At 42.1% G+C, this 22464-nt stretch overlaps 1 protein-coding gene across 5 annotated transcripts in view; it reads right to left on the bottom strand.

The window, feature by feature from the left end:
- BANP (BTG3 associated nuclear protein) overlaps positions 1-22464 on the bottom strand; it is a 587215-nt gene that overhangs the window by 340035 nt on the left and 224716 nt on the right. The gene's annotated exons all lie outside the window — the stretch shown is intronic.

Genomic DNA, 22464 nt, shown 5'->3' with positions numbered 1-22464 from the left:
GCAATGTACAGAGACATCCTTGATGAAAACCTGCTCCAGAGCGCTCTGGACCTCAGACTGGGGCAAAGGTTCATCTTCCAACAGGACAATGACACTAAGCACACAGCCAAAATAACAAATGATTGATTACAAGACAACTCTGTGAATGTCCGTGAGTGGGCCCAGCCTTGAACCTGATTGAACCTCTCTGGAGAAATCTAAAAATGGCTGTGCACCGACGAACCCCATCCAACCTGATGGAGCTTGAGAGGTCCTATAAAAAAGAATGTAAGAAACTGCCCAAAAATGGGTGTGCCAAGCTTGTAACATCATACTCAAAAAGGCTTGAGGCTGTAATTGGTGCTAAAGGTGCTTCAACAAAGTATTGAGCAAAGGCTGTGAATACTTTTGTACATGTGTTTTTTTTGTTTGTTTTTGAAATACATTTGCAAAAATTTCAAACAAACTTATTTCACATTGTCATTATGGGGTATTGTTTGTAGAATTTTAAGGAAAATAATTCATTTAATCCATTTTGTAATAAGGCTGTACAAAGAAGGAAACAGTGTAGCGCTATGAATACTTTCCGGATGCACTCTATAAATAGCTTAGAAACAACATTTCTGAAAGAAAAAAAAACATACTTTTTTTTTATACTTATTTAAAAAAAAAAAAATATATATATATATATATATATATATATATATATATATATATATATATATATATATAAAATCTAGCTACAACAAGACATTTGTTTCGTACGAATCTCAAATTCGTACAAATTTCCCAAAATTCGTACGTCCGGGAGGATCCGAAATACGAATTGCCGTGCGTCCGAATTCTGTACGCAATACGAACTTTTGTTTACGAATTTCGGATCAGTTGTCGTCATTATGCTTATGTCAACACAGGGATGGTGGGAGCCCCTCATAATATGCACAGCAGAGGTACAGCACCCGGAAGAATACAGCATAGCACAGGGATGGTGGGAGCCCCTCATAATAAGCAGCCCCAGGAGGAGCAGGCGCAAACTGGACCAGCGGTGCATGGCAGACAATCCGCTTCTCTCTTTCTCATCTAATGAAACTTTGTATTTCGGATAGGAAATTCTTCAACGGAATTTCGTATTTCGGATAAAAACCAAACTTCCATCAGCATCGACTGTCATATTGAGGTATATTTTTGCCTTTAAATTCATCGTAAAGAACGTTCGTACACGTTAATGAACCTAACGACAAATACGAAGTACGAATTAATTTTAATACGAATCGAAACGGAACAGAACGAAACAAATTTATTGACGGCGCCCATGTCTAGCTACAACTACAGGGATTTTTTTATTTTATTTTTTGCTGCTGTTTTATGGAGTTTTTTTGGTGTGAAATTAAAACACAGAAAACTGGGCTATGGTATAACATTTTCTGGGGTGTGAAGATCACAAGCTGCATATTTTATTTTATTTCCAATAACAGAAACAGAAGGCTGGCGGTATATTTTAAATGCACCAAAATAAATATGACAACCTGAGAGTCTGCACCTTAAAGAACTAGTCATCAATGGTGGACCCCGATTTCTATCTTGGCAGGGTCCCTCTAATGGGGGCTAACTGTTGAGGTCAGAGATCTACTTTTCAGAGCTGTGCTAATCAATTTTCCTTGGATATTTGCTTGAAACTCAATAAACTGGTCACTGTATCATATCTGAGAGCGGTGAGAAGTTAATACACATTTTTATATGAAATGTTTTTATCTTCTGATCCTGTCCCAGATAAGGACTTCAAGTGAGGTTTTCACTACTCGCTGTGCTAACTCCCCGTCAATCATCTTTCAGGATACTGAACGAGGCAGAAGAGCCACCTGCCTAGAATAATATTCCAGGAATCAACGTCCTTTATTATTGAAGCCAGGATGTTTATTTTCAGTGCAAAGCTGGGTGCTATTCGGGCTCAGCCGGGAATAGGAAAACGCCTGGTAGCTCTGTTACCAAGACACAGAGTTGCATTAATATTATCAAAACAGCTCGTTTCTGGCTTAGAAAAATAAACCCTGTCTCTGGAGCAATTAAATAATATCTTTGGCTGATTTGTGAGCGAATTAGGGATTTATTTAAGAGAAAGGGGAAGAAAGGGACTTCCATAGGCTTTAAAGAACATTTTTTACTACTGTTACAAAAGTTCAAGAGGGCCAACTATGTTCTGAGAGAATTCCGACTTAATGAACTCGGGAATTTAGAGCTGAATATGAAAGAAAACTGTATTTATGTCAGAACAGAGCATTGCTGTTGGTGAGCGGTAGAAGGGAACAGGAAAATCTTCTGCACACATCTCTAAGTCCCCAAATATCAACTTTGTGATCCGAGCTGTATACTAAACATATCATTTCTTGGAAATTAGGGCTGATCATCCAAAAATGTAAAAATGAAGTTAGTTTTAAGGCAAAATAAAATATGTCATATATGATGTAGTCTGATAAGAACATTAATACAGTTCTGTATTTATAAAACATAGTTTTATTACCTGTTAATACTGTTAGTATATCGGTTATGTTTCCACTTCCTTTTAACAGGGAAACCTGTCCAGCAAAAATGGCAATAAAAGAGATTAGAATAAATCATTTAGAGCTGAATTCCCAATAAAATAAAAAAAATACCCTTGCAGTGGGGGGCAGTGGAATGCAGAGGGTGGGGCCAAGGGTTGGATGGCCCCGGCATCCAGTGACAGGACAGATACAGACTGCCACCGGACAGGACAGTCTCTTTTTTGCCACAGCCACTAAATGGCGATTTGTCACTATCTGGTAACCTGCCGTCTGACGCAGTGACATCAACATATGAAGAATCTGAACAGAAAAGGACCATCATTTCCACAATGAGTAAGGGAAAAACCCATAAATCTGGTAAAGTCTCTGCCTGGAAAGCATAGACACTTGGCAGCACTGTGGATTAGAAATGAAACTGCATGAACTCTTCTCACGCATTACTAACAGACATATCAATATGGATGCCACACCATTTCCTCAATCTCAAACACGCATGCTTAGGGGCCCCTAGGGGCATCACCAAACCTTTGCACGCCACTGAGTGGGGGGGGGGGGGGAGGGGGCACTGAAGGGTTAAATGCTCTTTAGGTCTAGCGTTCGCAGAATAAGTGATCTCTGACCGGGATGTGGGAGGGGCTCTTGCCATCCTATATTACAGTGCAGGACTGCTTGCCCTGCAATGTACATGATGACATTAGAAAAAATACAGTCGGCAGAGTGGAGAAGGTTGTGCTTCAAAGAGGAAGCCTACAGAAGTGCAGAATAAGATAAATGCAACTCCTTATTTCTCCATTCCTGCATAGCAAGTATAACTAAAGACAAAACTTGCTTTCTTTTGGAAAAATCGGTGAAAGGTTACAACCCACGTCAGGTTATGTGTGGTCTGCGTTCCCATTATGGAGATCCACACTCTTTAATTGTCCTGATCACCAATGTCACCGGAGTTGTCACCAGATCAAGAAAAGGGGGGAATCTTACCATGGTGAATATGCTTATGTGATAACTGTATAGGATGGGATATCTCTTACATTGGAAAAATGCCTTCTCATTTTCTTTTGGGTCTACAAGGTCAGGAAGTGAAGGGAACATGGGCAGTTGAATAACAGGATTTTCTCATCGATTTAGAGAATGTGTTGCATCCAATAAAAACAATACAAAGCCGTTTCTGAATGGAGGAGTGGATGGAAAGGGATTATCATCAGGACTCCTTTATTGTACTGCAATGTTAGAGCCAAGGTTGCTAACCCCTGCAGCATCAGAAGTTCAGCTACGTGAAGAGAACCTGTCATCACTGCAGGGAACATTACTACAGCAAGGAGCAATCAGCAGGACACGGGATTTGCTTCAATAAGGTTAAGTAATGTTACTAAACCTACATTCCAGAAAAAATTATGTAACTATACCTCAGCTTTAACTGTAAACGACAGGATGGGACCAACTAAGATTCTGACTTGCTGCAACAGATTTTTTCAGGTTCAAGCATTACACCTCCATGACGAAGTAGAAAGTGACGCAGTCAGTTTGGTTGAAACAATTTGCTAAGGTCACAGCTAGAGTTACAACCGAGAAAGAAGTTGACACGCTCACTCAAATGTTCCCACTTATTGAATGCCAAATAAATAAGTGACAGGTGACACCTCTGCTTCCTGACAAGTTCCTGAAGTGATTTCCGACATCTGAAAATGAACTTGATGGATTGCCAAATACAAAGTATGGATTATAGGAGTGACCTGGGTGAAGGCTGCTGAAAAGACAAACAAACCAAATCCATGATACTAAGGAATCTTTAGAAAGCTGGAGATTTGTCAATTGTTACCTAATTTGGAAATCATTCAGAAGAAATTGACAATAAAATTGCCAACAAGCATAGATTAGGACAGGGGTCTCCCTGGGCCACATTCAGCCCACTTGGAAGAGTCTCCTTGCCTGCAGCTAGGATCAATGGCATTCTCCCTGCTGGACAAGTGAAGGTAAATTGGGTATCTGGCACTCCAGGAAGCAATGCCCTTAGTTTGTAATAATGTACATTTGATTAGTCAGTCTTTAGGTAAAAACAAAGTTGAACCACGGTAAGGGGATGATTTAAAAAGAGGCAGCCACCCTCAGAGTGTGTCCACCAACTCTGCAACAAATATAAAAGAAACAGAATTTATTGCACAAGATTAAAAACACTTACAAGATATAAGTGGGAGTCATGCTCGTCATAAGTATGTAGTCCTGGTAGTTCTACTGCCTCCCACTACGTGCTTGGAGCTCACAGTTCCTTCTAGCGAGTAGAAAGAGCTGTGAGCTCCGAGCGTGTAGTCTTTCATTCCACAGAGACAGTCCTGACCCTTCCTCCCGCCCCCTGCTGGTGACATTATTTCCTCTTCCGATTCAACCTGGACAGCATAGAGCTGACTACTTCCTGGTTTTCCTGAATGTATAGATATTCAGTACAACATCACACCAGAACCTTTCCCAGCTACCTGGATTGTGCAAGGAGCCTGTGGGAGGCAGAGCAATGCCAGGACTACATACCGACGAGCATGATTCCCACTTATACCTTGTAAGTGTTTTTAATCTTGTGCAATAAATGATACTGTTACTACACATAGAAAGGCGCCTCCCCCACTTGTTTCTTTCCCTGCTGAACTGTCATAATTTCTGTCATTGGTTGTTAGGACAAAACGGCATCCCCACCATTCACAGGAGAGCACTGCTGTAAGCGGATTCTGATTCTGATGGGGACCATGATGTAAGTGGGGACTTTGATAGAGACAATAAAGTGAGGGGGACTGATGGGGACCCTGATGTAAGTGGGGACTTTGATAGACACAGTAAAGTGAGGGGGACTGATGGGGACCATGATGTAAGTGGGAACTTTGATAGAGACAATAAAGTGAGGGGGGCTCTGATGGGGACCCTGATGTAATGGGTTATTCTAATGGGGACCATGATGTAAGAGGGAACTCATTTATTTATAAAAGTGTTTTTTGTTTTTTAATGTGACCCGCAAATATTTGTAAAATATGAGCTGTGGCCTTCATACTGAAAAGTTTGGAGAGCCCTGGTTTGCGATGAGCTCATTCAGATTATAGAAAATCTCCCAGCTTTGGAAACTAAAGTTGCTAAAGCCCAGCTTCACCCAAAATGTTATTTTATTTAAATATCTAGGTACCTTTAGTATCAACTGAATTTTAAAGACACTACAATTCATGTAATATGGTTCTATCTTTTATACTGGTAGGAAATTGGGATTTGTGTTGTAATTATATGCTAATAACTGATTTTATTTATAAATGCTGTACAATGGTAGTTTTTATATTCTGTTAAGAGCATCATTCACATTGCAATCTAGCAGTATAATCAACTTTGATTCACCAAATCTATGCACTAAGAGGACCTACCTAAACAAGCTGGTAGATCTGAAGGAAACTGATCAGCCTGCAATGTGTGGTAAGCATTAGCTAGGAATAAATCCCAGTATCTGTTCTATTCTGTATGTATGGGTGCTGCACAGTACCACTTCTCCACAAACCACTTCCTTTCCATTTCCTATTGCTGGTATTGATATCATTGGGAATGAACAAGAGGAAAAATCTCGCCAATGGCATCACAGAGTGAGAAAAAAACCTGACAAAGCTTATAACCATAGCCTCTGGCTTTGGTTGGAGTGAGACTTTAATAGGTTTGGAGACTGCCCTGGCATTAGAAACTAGAGAAAGTTGCTTTGTGTAGATTGCAATGCTGTAACTGACAATCAGTGCACTGTCCAATGTAGTTGGGGCACTGTGGATAAAGGACAGCAATACTGCAAATTATATTGGGTGACACACTCTTAAGTACAGATGTGCGGCACGATAACACGCTAGAGACACAGCGCACAGGCTTTGCTCTTTAGCAGAACGATAAAAATTTCACATATATTATCTCTGCAAAGCACGCTGCCCTGGCGTCTTCCCCGTTCTTTCTTGGACCTCTGAATATTTTTGGCTAGAGATAAATGTGAATTGTGGAGAAAAAGAATAGAATATAAAAAAACAAGACAGGATCTGGAGAGAAGTCATAAGGAAATAACTGAAGGTATTTTCTTTATTAAGCACTGTCACAGGCTGCAGTTTTATCTGAGCCATTAATAATCTGTCGCTGACTGATGTACAGCCAGAATATTCCCCTTTTATTCTGATTCAGGGGCCAATATGGCAGCATTACAGAAAACGGGGCCACCGCACTGAGCGCAGAAGTGTCAGGAGTGACAATGGAAACTGTTCTGCTGTGTCTCAGCCAGTGTGCAGCGAGACCCTGGAACACGGGCTGTTTTATACATTAAGTCAGATTAAAAGGATCTTTAACAAAAAGAGGGATGTTTATAAAGCAGGTTCATTTCTACATATAGCATCATTTTTTCCTTACAAAGTGCTGGCAAGTTCCTTAGACACAACCGCACACTTTTGACTATTTTGCGGTGTGTAAAACCAAAACTGTGAGTGACAATAACAATAGAGGAGCTGCCACTGCCAATTTGTTTTCAAAGACTGAGGCTTTTAGGCGATCACTGCGATTCTGGCTCTGTTTACTAGTGAATCATTGACCTAGATGAAGTATGCATTCAGTCAAGTCTGAAAAGATCTGTCCCTACTGGCTTGGTCCAATTTACGCTTTTCAAAAAAAATTGGTAATGACAGCATCCATATTTTTATTCTCACACTTTAAAGTGAACATGTGCTTTGCAAAACAATACAACGTGTCCTGGATCCATCAGCACTTCCCCAACTTCCTGGATCCTCTGAGGATACGGATGGCAGCAGAGCAATAGGCGCCTGCTGCCATCTAACTGCTGTTCAGGGAGGTAGCATGCACGGGTGTCACCTTAGCATTCAGCTAGCTAATCAGACAAGGAAAGCCAGGAACAGTGGCCTTGAGACATTTCACAAATTATTCAGAAATGTAAAAAAAAAAAAGAGGGTTAATTAAATGTTAAAGTTGGGCTGAAGTGGGCAACACAGCGGCTAAGTGGTTATCACATTCACCTAGCAGCACTAGGGTTGTCGGTTCGTATCCCAACCATGGTACTACCTGCCAGGAGTTTACTTGGTCTCCCCTGTGCCTATGTGAATGAATGAATGAATGAAATACTTATATAGCGCACAATGCGAACTGAATCGCCTCTAGACGCTGTGGCGAGCTTTGATCATCAGCTAGAAGAGGAAGGTCTTGAGTTTTTTCCCAAAAGCCAGGTGATTTTCTTCCAGGCGGATGTTGATTGGTAGAGCATTCCATAGCCGAGGCCCTTGGACAGCGAATCTCCGATCACCCTTGGATTTATACCGGGCTTTGGGCACGAGGAGGAGGTTTTTGTTGGCTGATCGAAGACTGCGGTTTGGTTTGTAATGATTTATTTTCTCCATTAGGTATTGCGGAGCTTCTCTATGCACGCATTTGTGGGTGAGGCAAAGGGTCTTGAACATGATCCGATTTTTTACGGTTAGCCAATGTAAGCTCCTCAGTGATGGAGAAATGGATTCCCAGGGTTTTTTTCCTGTTATCAGCCTTGCCGCCGTGTTTTGGATCAGTTGTAATCGCGCAAGTTGATATTGTGGTAATCCTATGTAAAGCGAGTTTGCGTAGTCCAGTCGTGAATTAATGATTGTTCCAACTACCACTGCTTTGTCATTCTTTGGGATAAAATGGATGAGTCTGCGAAGCATGCGCAGCAGATGGTGAGATCGACTGACTACAGATCCTATTTGCGCATCCATTGACATTTGTGCGTCTAAAATAACCCAGAGACTTTTCGCTTTGGTCTTTGGGGAGATAGTCTGCCCAAAGACGGTTGGTGGAGACCAGGAGGTTTTGGTTGCGGGCTTATGATTTGGGTGTAAGATAAGAAGCTCTGTCTTTGATTGGTTCAGCTGGAGGGAGTTGGTGGTCATCCAGTCCTCTATTGATTTGAGGCAGTTTTCAAGTTGTTGTTGGTGATCTTTTTTTCCATTGATCCGGAAATAAAGTTGCGTGTCGTCAGCGTAAGAGTGGAAGCAGAGATCTGAGCATCTGATGATTTGAAGGAGTGGGCGAATGTAAATGTTGAAGAGAACGGGTGACAACGGAGAGCCTTGAGGGACTCCACAGGTGACTGCCCGAGTTTCGGAGAGGAATTTTCCTAGTTTCACTGTCTGTGACCGATTTCCTAGGAAGGACGCGAACCATTGGAGATCTATGTCTTGGACTCCGGCTACTTCTGTGAGGCGGACGAGTAGAGTATTGTGATCTACTGTATCAAACGCTGCACTTAGGTCTAGCAGTACGAGGAGACACGGCTCTCCGTCATCTGCTGCTTCGAGGGCGTCATCCCAAATCTTGAGGAGAGCCGTTTCTGTTCCATGACCCGGGCGGAAGCCTGATTGCAGCGGGTCCAGGAGTTTGTGAGTATCCAGGTGAAGTTGTAGCTGATGTACTACAGCTTTCTCCATGATCTTAGAAATGGTGTTGAGGCTTGTAATCGGCCTACGGTTGTTTGGATCCTGAGGGTCCAGGTTTGGTTTCTTGAGTAGAGGTTTGACGATGCCTTGTTTGAGGATGCTGGGAACAATCCCTTCGTGGAATGATCGGTTTATGAGGTGGGTTATGGTTGGAGCCACGATGTCGGAGCATTCTTTCAGTAGTTTTGTGGGGATGATGTCAATAGGTGAGGTACTGTCACGCAGTTTATTAATGATGTTTTTTGCGGTGTCTACGGTAATTGGGGATAGTGAAAATTTTGGCGGTTGCGGTATGTTGGTGCGGACATCCTCTCTATGTATTTGCTGGCTGAGGTTGGATGTTTTCTTCTGACAAATTGTTTCCCTGATGGTTTTGACTTTATCGATGAAAAAATCCGACAGTTTGTCACAGTAATCCTGGGATTCGCTTTCTGGGGGTTCTAGGCACACCGGATTCATTGATTGATTAACCAGTTTAAACAGTTCCCGTGGTTGGTTTGCGGCCGTTGAGATTGTATATGAGAAGTGGTCCTTTTTGGCTTTGAAGATTGCTTTCCGATAATTCTCTGTCAGACCCGTGTAGTTAAATAGGTTTTCCTCGGTGGGATTTCTTCTCCATGTTCTTTCCGCTCTTCTGCGTTCTTGCTTTAGTACGGAGAGGGAGCTATTAAACCATCCAGCATTTTTCTTCCTGATGAGAGCCCTGCGTTTTGGTGCTACCGAGTCTGCTGATTGCAGTAATGCCTTGTTCAGGGAGTTGAGTGTTTCCTCCGTAGAGTGGTTTAAAGTTATTGTAGATATTTTTTTGGACAGAGTGGTTTTGAAGGCTTCGGAGTACAGTTTTTTATGCGATCTGGTCCAGTGCGTTGTTACAGGTTTCGGTTTTGCGTTGGTGATGTTGGTAGTGATTTTGAATTTGATGGCGTGGTGATCCGTCCATGGCAGAGTTATGTTGTCGAGTATGTTGACGTCGATGTTCTGTTTGAAAATGAGGTCCAGGGTGTGTCCTGACCCATGCGTGGGAGTCTTTATCAGTTGCTGTAGACCCAGTTCTTCTAGTTGATTGATGCAGGCAGTCGCGATGGGGTCTTTAGGCTCGTTTGCCCAAAGGTTGAAATCTCCGAGTGCCAGGAAATTTTTGAATTTTAGGGTGTGCATTGCAAAGGATTCCGTGAGGGGTGAAAGAAGATTGGCCTTTGGTCCCGGTGGTCTGTAGCACAGTAGAATATGAGTGGTGTCATGGGGTGTTGGTTGAAAATGTAGCGTCAGGGTTTCCATAAAAGACACTGGGTTCTGAGATGATGGTTTAGTGAGATCCAGGTGACCTTTAAAGATCACTGCTAGGCCTCCTCCTTTTTTCCCTATCCGGTGTTCGGTTAGGATCCTGTAGTTTTCCGGCACCAATTTGGTGAAGATGGTGTTGCAGTCAGAGGTTAACCAGCTTTCGGTGATGAAGAGGCAGTCTACATTGTTCTCGATGATGAAGTCGTGTACTTCCAGTCTATGTTTGACTGCAGACCTGGCGTTAATCAAGGCGCAATCTAATTGTAGTGGTCGAGTAGATGTCTTCCTGTGGTTGGGAGCTGGTTGTCGTCCGGTTTTTAATAGTTGTTCTCTTTGAAGTATTTTTTGTATGGAAGATGGCAATGTGGTGTTGATGTTCCTTAGTCTGTGCAGAACTTCAGCTGAGTATTTGAAGTAGCACATGGTTTGTGGATGCTGTTGATGGTACTATGGGCCTAAGAGGGTGATCCTGATCAGGGTATTGATCCTGAGGTGGGGCTAGGTATCAGACTTGCCGCCGTGCTTGAGGCTATTAGCGCGCAAGTTGATCAGGGGATGCCTATATGGATGCGGAAGGAGTTGTTGTATTCGGTTGCTGGCTGTTCCAGCTGCCTTTACTTAGGGTGGAGGTCTCCGCTTAGAAAAGAAGTCTGGCTGTGATCTGGAATAGTCGTCCTAGGATAGCGTAAAAAATGGAAAGGAGGCCGGAGGTAGGGGTATGCTAACCTATGGTTGTTCCAGAGGAAGGCGAAAAACCCCCTGACAGTAGCAGCCAAATGCACCAGTGGGGCAAAAATTCCTTCCTGACCCCCGTAGGCGGTCGGACGGAGTCCCTGGAACAATCACTGGGGGGGGGGGGGGTGGAGGTGCGAGCTTACCTGGCTGCGGTTGTCCCCTTTAAACACTCTGGTTCCGGTGAATCTGGCTTGCTGTCAGCCTGACATTTCTGGAAAGCTGTCTGGTTGCCCCTTGCAGTGGGATCTTTAAAATGTGGGTTTCCTCCGGGTACTCTAATTTCCTCCCACATTCTGAAGACATGATGGTAGGTTAATTGGCTCCTGTCTAAATTAGCACATAGTATGTGTATGTATGAATGCGAGTTAGGGGCCTTAGATTGTAAGCTCCTTGGGGACAGATGTGAATGTACAATATATATGTAAAGTTGGGTTTTAAAGAATATCTATCATGTATTTTGTGTTACAAAGTACATTTAGTGTGTAATCCTACATTGCTAAATGTTTAATAACCATATTAATGAGATCCAACCTGCCCCTCTCTCCTCCTGCCACGGCCGATTTGACAACAGCTTTGAAGGAGACGGCTGATTCATAAGTGCAGCTTCTTTCGGCTGCGAGAACTTTCCACAGACAAGCAACAGCAAGAGGAATGCAGAGCCTGCCGATCTCTTCCCCCCCCCCCCCCCCCATTCCTCTTGCTGCTGCTCATCTGCGGAATGTGCGCACAGCCAAGACAAGTTGAACTTGGCACTTGGGCCAAGTTCACACTTATGCGACAATTGTTCTGACTTTGGAACACTTGTCGCATCAGAAGTTGGACTCCAGTTGGACCCCATTCTGTGAAATGGAACCATTCTAATCAGTGCAACTTAGAAAAAGGTTCCTGCACTACTTTTGGTCCAACTTTGGTACTACTTGCATTAACTTTTGCATGCGACTTCTTTAACAGAAATCACTGCAAGTCGTACTGGGGTCCAACTTTGAAGTCGTGCAGAAGTCGCTGGCAGTGTGAGCCTGGGCTCATGAATCAGTCTCCTTCAAAGCTATTGTCAGTTGCGGCAGGAGGGGAGGGAGCAGGTTGGATCTCATAACTATGGTTAGAAAGCACTTAACCACATGGGACAAAGTACTACATGCACCTTCTGTCATATGGAACAGTACTGAAAGAAAAAAATATATATAATGATGGAGCTTCTTTAACTACTTTAAAGAACATTTCTAAACCTCCTACATACATTTTCTATCAGCTTATATATAAACGCGATCAAAGTTTTGGAATTGTATCCACCATGAAAGGGAAATGCAAGACTCAATGTCACAATTTCTTAGCAGTATAATCCTTTATATTAACAGTTTCTTTCATAAATATTTATACATATGCAAAACTATTTAATGACATCCATAAGAAACAAGCCTAATTAGTCAAGCAATGAGTTGAAAAGCTTGCGTTAATGTAACCAATGCAGTTATTTTCATTCTATGTTTCCAGAAAGCTAAACAATACACCGTAAACAATAGTCTTGTATTTTCCACTTCTAATCCTTCTCTGTAATCACTCACATGTTTGCCTCTTCATAGCGATCACATATACATGGTAAACCATTAGGCCTCATGCACACTAGACGTTACAGCTGCTGTTTTTGACTTCAGACGTTTTTCTTTCTGCAGCCAATAAACTCCCCGTCATGTTATCCTATGTGTCCATGCACACATAGGCTGTTATCAGTAGTTTTTGGCAGGGGTGTTTTCTGGCTCGAAAATAACCCCAGAACTAGTGAGTTTTGAGAGGAGTTTTTCAGCTGTAAAAACTCTCTAACGCTGAAAAAAAGCTGAAAAACTTGGCTTTCCGGCATTAATCAGAGTTTTTGAGCCATACGCTTTGTGGGAGTATAATTTTGTTAAAAAAAGCATAAGGCCTTACAGTTTCACTGTTTTAAAAAAAAAAGAGCCCGTCATCTACTAAAAAATACAAAAAAATGCTACATGGAAATGAAGCCTTTTTATTCTGTTGTCCACATTGCTGCTCTCTTTTGTAATCAGGTTTTTGTACATTAACCACTTAAGGACCGCCTCACGCCGATGTACGTCGGCAGAATGGCACGGCTGGGCACAAGCACGTACCTGTACGTTGCTCTTTAAGTGCCCAGCCGTGCTCCCAACCCGGTCCTGAGCTCCGCGACCGTGGCCGCGGGACCAGCAGAGCCGATCGCCGCTGGTGTCCGGCGATCGGGTCACAGAACTGAAGAACGAGGAGAGGTCTGTGTAAACAAACCTCTCCCCGTGCTTCCTAGTGTGGCTGTCACCGATCGTCTGTTCCCTTTTATAGAGAAAGACGATCAGTGACGTCACATGCCAGGCCACGCTCCCCTAAAATAAAAAAACACATAACGTCATACAAAACACCTACACTGCCCCCTAGTGGTTAACTCCTTCACTGCCAGTGTCATTTACACAGGAATCAGTGCATTTAAATAGCACTGATTGCTGAATGAATGGTCCCAAAAATGTGTCAAAAATGTCCGATGTGTCCGCCATAATGTCGCTGCCACAATAAAAATCGCTGATCGCCGCCATTACTAGTAAAAAAAAAAAAATATTAATAAAAATGACATAAAGCTATCCTCTATTTTGTAAACGCTTTAACTTTTACGCAAACCAATCAATAATCGCTAATTGCGATTTTTTTTAACAAAAAATATGTAGAAGAATTTTTTTCAAAATTGTCGCTCTATTTTTGTTTATAGCGCAAAAAAATAAAAACCGCAGAGGTGATCAAATACCACCAAAAGAAAGTTCTATTTTGTTTGGGAGCCATTTTGCATGACCGCGCGATTATCAGTTAAAGCGACACAGTGCCGAATCGCAAAAAGTGGTTAAAGTACAAAAATGCAGCCTTTCTCCCCATTGATTTGGGTATTGATGACAACTCCTCTTCCTCCAGTCATGTAGATACTTCCCAGAGCAACATCAACACGCAATGCAGGACCAGCAGTGGCCATAGACCCTGCATTGTACATAATGCTGTTGAGAACCCGCCCACATTCTGGAAGGGGGAGTAAAAATGATCACCAGTTGCCATGGGATAGAGCAAAAAAAAAAGGTAAGTATTCCTACCTGTTATATCCCCATAGACTAAACAAGTATTTGATATTGAGGGAGGGGTCATCGAAATGCCAATTTTTGAAAGCTGAATGGATTTCAACTTTAATTATTTGTGGCATAGGCTTCTGGGTAGTGGGAGTATGTCCTTTGTCTACATTCTTATTGCTGAAGTGTCCTTCTTTCCCATCTCAGAAAGTTGTGAGAAATAAATATAATTTTAGCTTGGGTTTTTTCATCACAAGGAAGCTTGAGAATGTGCTAGTAAAAAAAAAAAAAAAGTAATGAGAAGAAGTGCCCTAATGAGGAAAATAGGATTTTTAATGAAAGATCCACTTTAAGAAACCGCTAGAATTTTTATAAAATAAAATTCTCCAGTGCCCGCAGAACTCTATTAACACCCCTACCTCTCGTTTCACTGGTGCTACGCTCAGTAAACACCGATCTGCTTGACTTGGCCTTCGCGAGTCAGTGAAGTGTGGGGTGTTAAGCTATGTGACAGGCTTGTAAGGGGTAGCATGGGGATTAAAATGTGGAAGAGCAATCAGGCAGGAATTGAGTGTCCCAACAGAAAATTGGTCCGCTTTCAGCGCAGAGCAACGCTAGGAATGCTTGTGATGGATTTTGCCATCAGAGGAGATGATAACTTTTCCATATGTGTCTACACACTGTTTGCATTTTGAAGAAGCTGGTCATCGAGAATGTCAAGTAGATTCTCACGCTTTTGCAGTGTCCGCACGTAGTCACAGCCGCTCACTGATAGAGCGGTGAATTCTACAGGTTCCGAACCAGGATGAGGAAAATAGAGGAAAGGAAATGTCTTTGTCTAGACAAAATGTAAAACGTTAACGCACACATCTGTGAGCCTTGAACTTAAAGCAGAACTAAACCCATCGATTTAAAGCGGAACTTTATCCATAATAACTTGATATAAAAAATATGTTCTATAGCAAGAAACATACAGTCCACATTAATAATTATGCTACCAAAATGAATCTGTGCTGCAAATTTCCTCCAGCATGGCTGCTATTTTGCTGAAGCCCAGAGCCCCAGAACAGCAGTAAATCATAAAGGGAACTAAACACATTGATTTAATGGTATCAAACAGTTACATTCCTGGAATGTCAGGATTGCTGTCACATTTACTTGCGTCCTCAACCAAACTGTCAAACCATCAAATAGCTGGTGTCAAAACTGATCACTGAACTGTGCAGCACCATGGCAGTTGCAGATCAAACATAAGCGGCTTTCCTGGCTGTAAAGGATAGAAGAGTTTATTCTTCTTTAACCACTTAAGGACCAGGCCTCTTTTTCAGACTTGGTGTTTTCATGTTTAAAACAGTTTTTTTTGCTAGAAAATTACTTAGAACCCCCAAACATTTTATATTGTTTTTTTTCTAACACCCTAGAGAATAAAATGGCGGTCATTGAAATACTTTTTTTCACACCGTATTTGTGCAGCGATCTTACAAGCGCACTTTTTTTGGAAAAAATTAACTTTTTTGAATAAAAAAATAAGACAACAGTAAAATTAGCCCAATTTTTTTTATATTGTGAAAGATAATGGTATGCCGAGTAAATTGATACCCAACATGTCACGCTTCAAAATTGCGCCCGCTCGTGGAATGGCGTCAAACTTTTAGCCTCAAAAATCTCCATAAGCGACATTTAAAAAATTCTACAGGTTGCATTTTTTGCGTTACAGAGGAGGTCTAGGGCTAGAATTATTGCTCTCGCTCTACCGATCGCGGCGATACCTCACATGTGTGGTTTGACCACCGTTTTCATATGCGGGCGCTACTCACGTATGCGCTCGCTTCTGTGCGCAAGCTCGTCATAACGGGGTGTTTTAAAAAAAAAAAAAAAAATTTTCTTATTTATTTTAATTGATTTTATTTATTTTTACACTGTTTTAAAAAAATAAATAAAATGGATCACTTTTATTACTATTACAAGGAATGTAAACATCCCTTGTAATAGAAAAAAGCATGACAGGTCCTCTTAAATATGAGATCTGGGGTCAAAAAGTCCTCAGATCTCATATTTGGGCTAAAATGCAAAAAAAAAAAAAAAAAAGAAAATCTGACATTTAAAAAAATATATACCTTTAAGAGGTATGGGCGGAAGTGACGTTTTGACGTCGCTTCCGCCCTCCTATGGTATAGAGACGAGTGGGGGCCATCTTAGCCTCACTTGTCTCTATGCCCAGCAGATGGAAGGACCCGATCGCCTCCAACGACGGCTCCGGTAAGCGGCGGAAGGTGCGGGAGGGCGGCGGGAGGGGGGTGGCACCTCTCCCGCCGCCGTTAGCGGTGATCTCGCGGCGAATCCGCCGCGGAGACCACCGTTATCGTACAGCCGACCGCCGCCTGAAGAGATGGATATCTCGGTTGTGGCAGCATCTGCTGCCGTTACCGAGATATCCCTCTTCAAAAATAGGACGTACATCGTCGTGCGGCGGACGGCAAGTGGTTAAAGTTGTAAACCCCATTCATGAAATCTGACCTAGGCACATATATCCCTAGTGTTTACTTATCTCTCTCCACAGCCCAAAGTGCCATGTCTTTCTGATGCTCCGTTCCTCTGTTATCAGCATGATAACTTTTCCGAAATACGAGATAAAAGCAGCTGGAAATATGTGTTGGGGAGGGTGCTTAAAGTTAGATAAGCAGAGAGATTGTTTATTCCCTTCACGCCGACCATACGCACATATGCGGCCTCAGCTTTAGCGGGTTATACCGGGGTGATGCATGCTGCTGCATGCATCATCCCGGTACTTTTTTTTTTTTTTTTTTATATAGAGCGGGAGCGGTCGGCTCTTCTGGGATAACAACCAATGTGGCTAAAAGGCACTCAGCTGTTATCCAGCAGCCTTCCACCGTTCTTGCGGGGCCTCCCGTTCCACCGGGAGACCCGATGCGCCATCCTGCACTTCCACCGGCTAGAGTGACACTCTAGCCAAAAGCGGTCGGCTCTTCAGGGATAAAAGCCGCAGGAGGGGATGTCCCCCCTCCCGCCACCTTCCACCGCTCTTCCGGGGCCTCCTGTTTCACCGGGAGATCCGATGCGTGATCTGGCACTTCCACTGGCCAGAGCGACACTGGAAGGAAGTTGGAAACAGCTTCATTCCAGTCTTCTTTGTGTAAACACGGAAGCGACGTCACAGTGTATTCGGCTGCCGATGGCGCTGTTTAAAAAAATGACAGTATTCAGAATTTTTGGCAATCTGAATACTTTGAAGTGCAAAGGAGGGATCGGGGGTCTTTTAGACCCGGATCCCTCCATAAAGAGTACCAGTCACCACCTATTACTGTCACAAAGGATGTTTACATTCCTTGAGATAGCAATAAAAGTGATCACATTTTTTTTTCAAAAGTGACCATGTAAAAAAAAAAATAAATAAATAAGAAAAAAATAAAAATGTTTCAAAGCACCCCCATCTCCCCGGGAGCGCTTGAAAGACTGCTGTGCAAATACAGTGCGACATAAAATATTGCAACAATTCCCATTTGATTCTCTGTAAAATATATATATATATGTTTGGCGGTTCTAAGTAATTTTCTCACAAAAAATACAGATTTCAACTTGTAAGCAACAGATGTCAGAAATAGGCTTAGGCATGAACGGGTTATTCAGACTGCAGCTCTGCAAGTTTCTTCATTCCTCTGCCTATGTGGAGGGGGGGGGGGGGTGCCTTTCCTCCAATCAGCTCTCACACAGTGTTAGCCCAGACTCCACACTCACTGCTGAATGAGGTAAGAAAGATTTGTATCATGATGTACGCTTTCTAAAGAATGTAGAAAGCTGAAGACAGCAGATATACATGTAAAACTTATGTAGGAAGATTTGTTTCATCTCTGTGTATCATCTGATGCTGGTCACTTCACTGGGTATAGGCGGGGGTTTACATCCACTTTAAGGCTGCTAGGAGATCGGCCTCTATATATTCGACAATGCCTAAAAATAGACAGCAACTGAACATGTGCAGAGTAGTGTGAAACAGTGTAGTAATGGATTTTATGACTAAAATTCCACTTTAAGGCCTCATTCACACCATGGTGCAGAGACATGAATTTTTCTGCATGTGTTCTGCAAAGGCACAAAAAAAAAATTTGTTCTCTAGGCGGTTGATTTACTAAAGGCAAATTGCAAAGTGCAATTGCACTCTGCAAGTGCATTTGCTCCAGAGTTTAGTAAATGAGGTAAAGCTTTAGTTTGCAAAGAATACCCAATCACTTGCAAGTTAAAAGAAAAAAAAACAGCCTTTTTGCTAGCATATGATTGGATGATGGAATTCAGCAGAGCTTTTCCCCATTTACTAAGCTCTGGAGCAACTTCACTTGCAGAGTGCAATTGCACTTTGCAAAGTGCACAGTCTATTTTCCTTTAGTAAGTCAACCTCTATGTATCCTGTTCACACCACAACACTAATATCACGTGCAGATTTTTTCTGCATGGAAAAAAACTGACATGGCATCAACATTGGTGTGAATAGGGCACATAACTGATGCACATGAAAACTGATGGAAAATGATGTTGGTTTTCCCATCAGTTTCCATGCACGTATGGTGTGAATGAGCCCTTAACTGGAACTAAACCCACCTAACCATTTGAACCAAGGAAGCTGCCATCTTAGCCTCTGTTTGATCTGCAATTGTCAGGGTGCTGCGCATGTGATCATTTATATCAGCCACCAATGTGTGTTAACCGGTTCCCGACCGGTGCATGTGAATGTACGTCGGCAGAATGGCACAGTTGGGCAAATGGGTGTACCTGTAGGTCCCTTTAAATATGCCACCGTGCCATCGCATGCGCACCCACCAGGATCTCTGTGAGTCGGTTTGCTGGTCCGGCAGACTCTATGTCTGCGGGGATACTCGCGATCGCCTCACGGAGAGGAAGAACGGAGAGATGCGTGTTTATATTAGCATTAGCATAGCATTGTTTCCCTGTGATCGGGAGCTATGATCAGTGATGTGTCACAGCTAGCCCATCCCCCTACAGTTAGAAACACTCCCCAGGACACACGTAACCTCTACAGCGACACCTAGTGTTAACCCCTTCACTGCCAGTCACATTTACACAGTAATCAATGCAATTTTAATCGCACTGATCGCTGTATATATGTGAATGGTCCCAAAATCACGGCAAAATTGTCTGACGTGTCCGCCATAATGTCGCAGTCGCGATAAAAATCGCTGATCGCCGCCATTACTAGTTAAAAAAAAAGTATAAAAATGCCATAAAACTATCCCCTATTTTGTAGACGCTATAACTTTTGCGCAAACCAATCAATAAATGCTTATTGCGATTTTTTAACCAAAAATATGTAGAAGAATATGTATCGACCTAAACTGAGGAAAAAAAATGTTTTTTTATATATTTTTGGGGGATATTTATTATAGCAAAAAACTAAAAATAATGCGTTTTTTTTTTAAAACTTGTCGCTATTTTTTTGTTCATAGCGCAAAAATAAAAACCGCCGAGGTCATCAAATACCATCAAAAGAAAGCTCTATTTGTGGGGGGAAAAAAAGACATCAATTTTATTTGCACGTCCGCGCAAAATGGTCTGGGGCTTAAGTGGTTAAAAATCCCAACATGCTGGGAAGAACTGGAAAAAATACACAAAGCACACAAGATTCAAGAATTATACACCCGATGAATGGATTTAGACAATATTTGCTAATCCCAGAGTTCTGCTTTAAACAGAACTTCCATTATGTTGCCAGTCTATATCTATACACTGCAGCTCAGAAAGCTAAACGTGTGTATCATGTAATTTTGTTATATTTTAACACATCTGCACCATGGAAAATATCTGCTCACAGTGATCCCACAATGGACATGCTTGACAGTGGTGCTGCTGCTCCTTCATTGTCCTAAATAACAAAGCTTTCATCAGATAAAGAGGTTTATATATATACACATAATTTAGCTGTAGGTCTGGATTTCCACTTTAAACACATTACAGGAAATGATAAAACTCATAACAAAGAAATTAGAGAAAGAAAAATTAGGCAATCTGTTCACACAGAGCTAGTGATACTGCTAAAACATGAAGGCCTGTGAACAAACTACTGTGAAAAGACAGGTACACTTAGAAAATGAAAAAGAAATCACACAAATCCAGACACCAAGACTGTACAAGTAGTCTGGAAAATATTATATAATAAATGGAAAGTTTAAAAGATTTTCATCCCCAATGAGGATGACTCAGATGAAATAAAGAAAGGGAGCCAAAGATTTTTCTAATAATCACTGAATTGCGGACTTCAATTTATCAGAAAAATGGCTGCATCTGAATTAGGTTAGTCGCAATTCAAGTGGTACTTAAGTGGAGATACTTGGGAGGACAAGGGGCATATAGATACATATTTGAGGAAATCTGATATGACATTTCGGGAGAGAAGTACAAAGCTGAAAAAAAAAAAAAAAGTAATGATTTCTATAACTGGATAACTAACATGACATATCACCTCTAGATTTAAAAGTGCAAAAATATGAATTGATGTGTGCAGCAGAGTGTGTTACATGTAATAAAATACAAATACAGGCTCCTAGCATACAACTGTGCATGAGCCCAGGAAAAGACGGACTGAGCTTAACCACTTCAGCCCCGGAAAAATGTACCCCTGTCCTGACCAGAGCACTTTTTGCCATTCGGCACTGCGTCGCTTTAACTGACAACTGCGCGGTCGTGCGACGTGGCTCCCAATCAGAATTGACGTCCTTTTTTCCCCACAAATAGAGCTTTCTTTTGGTGTTATTTGATCACCCCTGCGGTTTTTATTTTTTGCGCTATAAACAAAAAAAGGGTGACAATTTTGAAAAAAACGCATTATTTTTTACTTTTATCTCCAAAAAATATATATCTAAAAAAAAAAAATTTTCCCTCAATTTAGGCCGATACGTATTCTTCTACATATTTTTGGTATAAAAAAAATTGAAATAAGCGATTATTGATTTTTTTGCACAAAAGTTATAGCGTTTACAAAATAGGGGATAGTTTTATCTTTAAATGGCAGCAATCTGCGTGACTTCGACATTGCGACATTATGGCAGACACATCGGACATTTTTGGGGCCATTGTCATTTATACAGCAATCGGTGCTATACTAATGCACTGATTCCTGTGTAAATGACACTGGCAGTGAAGAGGTTAACCACTAGGTGGCAGTGTAGGGGTTAAGTGTGTTCTAGAGGCGTGTTGCTAACTGTGGGGGGTGTGGCTGTGTTTTACAGATCACTGATCTCTGCTCCAATCACCGGGAGATCAGTGTCACTGTTGCTAGGCAGGACAGGGAGATGCTTGTTTACTTTAGCATCTCCCCGTTCTTCCTCTCTGTGAGGTGATCGCTGGTATCCCTACGGGGATCGAGTCCTCGGGACCAGCGGCCAGACTCACGGAGCCTCCCAGTGGCACGCGCGCGCCCCCGCCGCCTCTTAAAGGGCAATGTACAGGTATGTGATTCTGCCTGTACGTGCCCTTCTGCCGATGTATATCGGCGTGAGGCAGTCGGGAAGTGGTTAAAGTGGACCTTCACTCAAAACGTCATCTTGTAGTGCTCTGTCTCCTCCCCACTCTTACAAATGGACATTTCCGACACTCACGCAAAGACTACTACCAAGGAATTCTGGAGCCTTACTGTCTCTGCGTGTGCGTGTGTGTGTGTGTAAAATTCCTGTGCATGCGCAGATGGGCTCTGCCAGGACCTAGAGCTGCACGATTAATCGTTAAAAATTATCTTTCTCGATTCGACCCCCCCCCCCACACTATCTTAATCCAGCATTTCCATGATTCATTTAAAAAGTGGCGAGCAGTTCCCCTGCTCACAGCTGTCAAAAAAAAAAAGCAGCCGACAATATTGCTAAGCGCTGAAAGAGACAGATAAAAAGATTTAGCAAGATTTAGCATGTATTGAAGCAAATAGTATTATGTCTTATTTTATTGCCATTTTGTTTGATAACCTAATTTTCAGGGGTTGTAAATCTTTAAAATAAAAAAGTTCTTCAGAATCGTGATCTTTATTCTAAGCAAAAAAAATTGTGAGTCTCATTTTATCCATGCAGCTCTACTAGGACCCAAAAAGCCTTAAGCCTGGTATACTCTACTAGTTTTTTTTCTTGTTCAACCCCGCAGGGCTGAATGAAAAGAAAACTGGCAGCTCAGGAGGAGCTGCTCCTAACAGTACTAACTGTTCTATGTTGGTACAGCAATATTCCCTGCTGTGCTCTTGTATTCTGACAGGTGGACTGCCTCCCTGCCAGAACACTCCGGTCACAGCTCTCTCACCGATCGGCAGATCTTTTTTGATCATGTCCCTTTGACAGAAGAGAACACTTTGCATTTACTCAGAAAATG

Source organism: Lithobates pipiens, unplaced genomic scaffold (assembly GCF_037356315.1).
Source record: "Lithobates pipiens isolate NorthernLeopardFrog02 unplaced genomic scaffold, aLitPip1_a1.2 Scaffold_10, whole genome shotgun sequence".
In the NCBI taxonomy this organism is placed as follows: domain Eukaryota; kingdom Metazoa; phylum Chordata; class Amphibia; order Anura; family Ranidae; genus Lithobates; species Lithobates pipiens.
Note: the sequence above shows the minus strand (reverse complement) of the source record. Positions and strands in the feature narration are given on the sequence as shown.